This window comes from Adiantum capillus-veneris, chromosome 10 (assembly GCF_014529385.1).
Source record: "Adiantum capillus-veneris isolate H3 chromosome 10, ASM1452938v2, whole genome shotgun sequence".
Lineage (NCBI taxonomy): Eukaryota > Viridiplantae > Streptophyta > Polypodiopsida > Polypodiales > Pteridaceae > Adiantum > Adiantum capillus-veneris.
In genome coordinates this window covers 125,419,207-125,426,585 of record NC_140940.1, presented here as the reverse complement: position 1 = coordinate 125,426,585, position 7,379 = coordinate 125,419,207, and the positions used below count along the sequence as shown (strand labels likewise).

Below are 7,379 nucleotides of genomic sequence, written 5' to 3'. Positions count from 1 at the left end.
TATACATGGCTTTGTTCAAGCTTATGTCTTGCATTGCCAAAAATGTCAAGTCAACTAAGCAGAGCCCCTGAAAGCAGGAGGACTCTTACATCCTTTGGAGATTCCCAATGGAAAATGGGAAAGCATCTCTATGGATTTTATTTTGGGTTTACCAACCACTGTACGAGGTCATGACTCGGTATGGGTGGTCGTAGACACGTTGAATAAACTATGTAAGTTTATTCCGACCAAATCAACGGTTAAGACACCAGAATTAGCCAAGTTATTTGTGGACAATCTATACAAATTGTATGGTTTGCCAAGTAAAATTGTCAATAACCGTGATCCTAAGTTTAACAGCCACTTTTGGAGAGCGGTGTTTAAATGATTGGGTACACAACAGAATCTCAGTACCAGCTAATCATCCAGAAACAGATGGTCAGACGGAACGAGTTAACCAGGTGCTAGAGGATATGCTAAGAGCATACGTCAGCAAAAAACAGTCAGACTAGGAAGAATACTTACCTATACTCGAGTTTGCCTACAGCAGTGCTAAGCATGTCACAACATGCTTTAGTCCTTTCATGCTCATGTATGGGTTTCAACCTAGGTCACTAGTTACGGTGGGGTTGCCAACCGAAAAACTCCAACAGGTTAACGATTTTATCCAAGACCACATGGATATGCTTAAACTTGCTGGTCAGAATGTCCGACAAGCACAGGATTGGTATAAGAAGTACGCTGATGAGAAACGTCGGCAAGTTACCTTCGAAGAAGGGGAGAAAGTATTTTTACGTGTGCCAGAACATTCAGAAAGTCTGAAAATTGGGCCGAAACCTAAATTATCTCCCCGATATAGTGGGACTTGCAAAATACTCAGGCAAGTAGGTAATTGTGCCTACAAATTATTACTACCTGCACATTCTCGCATTCTCTTGATGTTTCATGTAATCCGTTTACGTAAGCGGTTACATGGGGACGACAATGTCATTGACCAACACGTTTTGATTGATTTCATTGAACCTCTTACCTTACCGCATGAACCTGAACGTGTTCTCGATTATCATGAGTTGCGTACACGTCATCATGTACGTCAACAAGCCGTAATCAAGTGGAAAGAACGACCTAAGGAAGGTGCCGCTTGGAAAAACGTTAGTGTTCTTAAGAAGAAGTTCCCCACTCTTGTTTTCGAGGACGAAAACTCTTCTTAAGGGGGGAGTAATGTCAGGACACCGGCAAGACCGAACTAGACAAGGGCAGGGCCGGACTAGACAAGGGCAGGGCCGGGATAGGCAGTGTGGAAAGGGAGTCCAACTAGCGCAAAGGGCCAGGGGCTATGCTATATAGTGGGTGGTTGGGTGGTGGACTCTTAGGTTCTAGTTCCCCTTGTCTTTCCCCTTGTCTTACACAAGGATAAACTTCAATACACCATACTCAAAGAGGTTCAAAAAACAAAAAGTTTAGCTGGACAATCAATTTCACTTTTGACATGTAGTGAGGAGATGGCTTACTCACCAAGATATTTGGGCTTTCTTACTATAATCCTTTATGGTTGCAACAAATACTCATTCTACTTCATTAATGGTTAGTGGTTCCTCTTTGATCAAACATAATCCGCTTGTGTTATAGCACTATCTTCTCCCTATGTGGTTGGGACAATTCCATGGTGCCTCTTAGATCAAACATGATATGCTTGTGTTATAAGAGTATTTTTCCCCTATATGCCTGGAATTATTCCATGGTGCCTTTTAAATCAAACATGATCTGCTTGTGTTATAACAATATCTTTTCCCTATCTGCTTCATTTTTTTGTCCCTTCTTTAGAAATTGCATGAGCACCTTTTTATCTTCATGGTGAGCTATGTTCAACATCTCACACAATAGGCACAAATGACACACATATACTTGGCCACATACACATCTAAATATCGGCTAGAATAAGTTAGAAGCAAGCTCCCAACCTAAATCATATTAGTCCCACACTAGTGAAAGTAATGTCTGAACATACAGAATAAACTCCATAGACCTCTACAATAGAGTGTATGATGGAGCTATGTATTAATAGAAACTATTGTGGCCGATAGAGGTATATTCGAGGATCCAAGTCACGGAGAAACATCAAGAGACAAGCCATCCCTAACAAAAATAACTCCTAAAAGCCAATATTCTTTTTGCATATTAACCATCCACAAATTATCTTGACTGTTACAAAGGGCGACGCGGAACGTCATCGGTTATCCAGAATTCGGCTAGAATTTGATTCAAAGTCGCGACAGTTACTCACATCATTTTTTTAATAAATTAACGTTATGGTATGGTTTTACCTACGACACCCACGTGGCACTTTTTGAAGAAACCCTCTCCATTATATAAGCTGGATGAAGCACAAACGAGGCTCTAGAAATGAGGCATGTGCAAGTCCAATCGTTATTCCCAACCAAAGAGAATTTACAAGATTTGCTAAACTCCAAACAACAATCACGTCCAAACACAAGGTTGTCAACTACTAGATAGACACCTAAATTAGTCCACACCTAAATATCCGAAATAGAAAGCAGCCATTGCGACAAAGCGTCATCAGTGGTGTCTAATTGGAGTTCTGCTAGTTCCGTCATCATCATTGCGTCATTCTCGGGAGCTCCAGCAAGCGGCAGCTGATCGTTGCACTTTTGCTGGCTCCAATATTCATAATAATTTGCAGGAGCTTCAGTGGAGCTGTTATGATGCGGCATATTCATGAGCTCGCTACTAATCATACCAGCCGAGACCTGCAGATAGGTACGTATATTGATCAGCGGCTAATATATTATAACTGCTCAGCTAGCTGCTCACAAGTACAGAATACAGTACCTGGGCATTCCCTAATTGTGCAGTCGATGCAGCCAATCCTTGCAAGCTGACAGCCGGCCGGATCGGCATTAAGTGAGATTCGACGTTGGGCTCGTGCATAACAACCTGAGCTGCTACGCCTCCTGCTTGCAAAATCTGAGGTTCCGTTGGTGGCCATACAAGCTGCTGACCAGTACCGTGATCTACCGGTATTGTTGCTGGCCACGCAGAGTACGCATGTCCATAAGAACTGGTAAGAGCTTGGGTCTGTTGCTGAAGTGGTAGAGGTACGTCTCCACCTACAGTAGTATAACTAGTTGCACTGTCGTTTGCGTCAGCATGAAAAGTTGGCTGCTGCAGGTAGTAACTATCGGCAAAGGAGCTACCTGATGGTTCGGTTTGTCCATTATCAAAGGTGCCAGGAGCACCAGCTGGCTGCTGCAGGTAGTAATTATCGGCAAAGGACCTAGCTGATGGTTGGGTTTGTCCATTAAAGGTGCCAGCACCGCCTGTGCCTTCCTCAACTTAATAATTGGGGCAGCTTTCCTGCTGTAGCTGCAATTCATTTACTTGAAGCAGCAGTTGATTGTGGAGGCCAAGTATGTGGTTGTCTACTGTATTGCTCAAGTCCTGGCCGCTAGCTGCAGTACGCATGCGTGCATCTGCAAGACCCCGCATGTAGAAAAACAGTGCAAACGGCCGCATTTCATCAAAGGTTAGCTCGCTGAATGCTAGGCTGAGTGCTCGAGCCTCCAGCTTGTCAGTCTCTTGAATAGGAAAAGCACTCATCTGATCATTCTCTCCCGATGGTTGCAGAGGTGCGCCGGCGACAGTACCGGCCTCATCATCTACCAGTATTGGCCGCTGTGAAACAGGGTCAATAGCGCCATTAGCCGCTACTGTCTTCTCCAAACGGGGTTTTTTGGTCCGGCTGCCCCGTGGACGGTCTCCCGCCGCTGATCTCCTTTGCCCTGCATGGCACACCGTGGGCCTGCTCTCTGCTTGTGGCTGCACACCACTGCTGATCAGCTACACCATTGTAATATCCGGTCTGGTTATACATTTGTCTACTAACCTTGACGGGCTGGACACGACGCACTCGCGCCGGCCGAGGTGCCAGCTGGACGTTAGGTGGAGGTGTGAGCACATCATTGGGGTAGCGTTGGCGAGCTTCCGTCTTGGCAAAGGCCCTGATGACAGCTCGGCATATCAAAAAGCCTTTTTGTTGGAGCTGACTATCCTTCAAAAGCTTCGTCGGCGAGGCCACCACCACAGGGGCTTCCATCCAGGCGTTGGTCGGCCGGTCGAAGGATTCCCGGTTGTCTTGCCACGCGCTGACAAACTCCGGGTCCCTCTCACGTAAAGCTTCATAGTTTAGATTTATGACAGCCGCAGCCGCATTGTACGCTCTGCCATAATATTGTGGGGGGGGGGGGAAGCCCTCTCAATCCTTCCACAAGAAATTTTGGACACATTCTCACAATAATTCCCACACTGTGACTTATGAACTTCTGTGAAGGAGGCACCACAAACCTAGCTAGCTATGGTTGGGGATTGGGGGCACGGGACCGCCGTTTGACCACCAGAGACCGACGCGCGGTCCCCTACTCCCAATCATACCTAGGTAGGTATGTGGTGCCTCTTGAGCAGAAGCTCATGATGTTATGCATTGCATGAAAAACACTGAAAAAGACATTTTTTTTCTACATGAGAAAATTTCTAAATGTTTCACCCAAATGTTTCACCCACGTTGCAGCTTGCTTTTCCGATTTGAACGATCCGATCTCTAGTTTGCGTTTTGTGCCGAAAATTTTGTTCTCCTCCTCTTGTTTTATGACTACATTGAGATATGGCCCTGGACAAATACACATTTCAACACACCACCTATTCGTACGTTCTCCCTTCCATCTCACCCCAACTGCAGGTGAAGACTCCCCTAGTTTCTTCCCATTGGCCTGTGCACAATAGCATTACAAGTATGACTACTACTGAATCATCACAAAATCATTCATTGGTCAATATTAACTCATCCCGTACGTTTACAAAACACGTATCATTTAGATAAAGAGGGTATCTCCATGAGTGCATACATGCACATGTAGACCATTGTTTCTCTCTATCTAAAAGCTACTCACGTAAAAAGCAATCACAAGAAGATTTAGAGATTTCTTCTGTGAGGAAGGCACCCCATACCTAGCTAGGTACGATTGGGGGCAAGGGACCACCGCGCCGACGCTCCCCATCCCCCAATCATACCTAGCTAGGTGTGCGGTGCCTTCCTCACAGAAGCTGATGATGTTGAGGTAAGTCAGAATGTGGGAATTATTGTGAGAATTTTTCGAAAACTTCTTGTGAATTAAGGTGGTTAAACAATGCAATTTTTCAACTAGCCTTCAAAGATGTGTAAGGGCGCATTCACACGCAAGACTGGAGGGGGTGAAGATGTTCGTCACCCTTTTTGGATGCTTTTGCTAACGAAAAATCCTGCTGCACCTTATATGCCTACATCGTGTAGCTGCAAAACGAAGCTTGCAATGGCTAACTCTGTCGTTTTCGACAGAGTTGGACTAGCGAAGGTAGGGTTGGAAGAATATTGACAAAGCTGCTGCCTGCGGTTCCACGATGGGGAGCATAATTTGAAGCTTTAAGGGAAGTTGTCGGCTGGAGTAGACATTGGAGTAGACCTAACTTTATCTTATCGCTGGAGTAGACATTTTTAATGCTCTTGCAACTCATGACTCGGCCACCGACAATGCTTTAGTGAAACAATGTGCGTTTTAGTACTTGATGAGCACGCGAAAACATTTAGATAAAACTATGACGAGCGCGCGAGAATGAGAAAATTATGAGTTTAGTTAAAGCTACCATTTTGAGCGTTACTCCAGCTGCTGCTGCTCGTAATCAGATCACCTCAGCGGCGCTCTGCTTGCATTAACCATTTTGCGCTCTCTCTCTCTCTCTCTCTCTCTCTCTCTCTCTCTCTCTCTCTCTCTCTCACACACACACACACACACACACACACACACACACTCAAAAGAGCACAATCGATTTACGTTATTTCTCACAAACGCAAGTACCTTCTCGCTGAGAAACCGCAAGTAACTTTAGCTTAATCTGTCTCTCTCTCTCTCTCTCTCTCTCTCTCTCTCAAGCGAACCTTCTTCCTGACAAACGCAAGTATCTTTAGCTTCTGATGTAATGAGCCTCACGTAATGCACCTATGTGCCTTTATATCGTTTCCTTGTTGAGAGCATACGTCATTCGAGAAAGACATTAATTAAGGGTTACTTAATTAGAGATGCATTAATTTAATACATTGATCAGGGGTTATCACAAGAAGTTTTGGACAAATTCTTAAAATAATTCTCACATTGTGACTTAGCTCAACATCATAAGCTTCTGCGAGGGAGGCACCGCATACCTAGCTAGGTACGATAGGGGGCAGGGGACCGCCAGCCTAGTGGGGGGGGCGGGGGTCCCCTGCCCCCAATCGTACCTAGCTAGGTAGGTGGTGCCTCTCGAGCAGAAGCTCGTGATGTTATGCATTGTATGAAAAACGCTAAAAAAGACTGCATTTCCTACATGAAAAATTTTCTAAATCTTCTTGTGTATGCGAATGTATCGAGGTGAAATGAGGCATTATTTGGTGTACAGAGATCCCATGTTCACATTCTTAAGCATGCACCAAGTAAATATGACTATGGCCATTACAAGGAATTTGAACGGAAATGATTTTCCACACACTAGGCCTAGTCCTGCACCAATATAATTTTCCTTACAGGGGAAGCCAACAAGATACACCACCATGTAAGTGCCCCACATCTTATGCATGCTTCAGTACCTTTCATTTTGAAATTTACTGTTGCAGATTTCATCTCATAATCGAGCATGTAAACACAAAGAGAACAACTGCGGGGTTTGTGAAATCTGGCAATATGCACAATCATGTGGCATTCCAGAAGAGCTCGAGCATTGAATAAAAAGTCATTGAATATCGTTGCAATTTACAAATTTATTTGGGAATCCATGAAGCATAGAAGGAAGACCTAGAGGCCAGAGCACTAGAGTAATCCCAATAACTTGAATAGACACCTCTTTTTCATGGCAATGCAAAGTCGATTTTGGCCCATCAATTAATCAATCCACCTATCAAATTTAAAAAGAGTGATATATGTTATTTTCGTTTTTTATTAAAATATTGACAATGAAGCTCATGATTCGGTATGAACCTGAAATCTCAAGTGAGGTATTATGCCTCTAGAAAGGAGCGAGATAAAAGAACCAACATGTCTCTAAGATAGCAATCTCTATCATTAACTGATTAACTTTGTGTCAAGAACCAAACAGAGAGAGGTAATAATTGAATGCAAAAATTCCTAATTTCTAACTATTTTTCAAACATTCATTACCATTTTAATTACCTAATAAACTTTTCATACACTAGGGTAAAAACAAATATGCTAGGATTTTCTTTCCTAGGTTAACATTGATTTCATACACTAGGATATTAACAAATACGCTAGGATCTTCTTTCTTACATCACGGATGCACTAGAAGGAAAAGAAACGAGA

At 43.7% G+C, this 7,379-nt stretch overlaps 1 pseudogene; it reads right to left on the bottom strand.

The window, feature by feature from the left end:
• Positions 1 to 3,107: 3,107 nt before the first annotated feature.
• LOC147449590 (uncharacterized) lies at positions 3,108 to 3,597 on the bottom strand (annotated as a pseudogene).
• Positions 3,598 to 7,379: the final 3,782 nt, after the last annotated feature.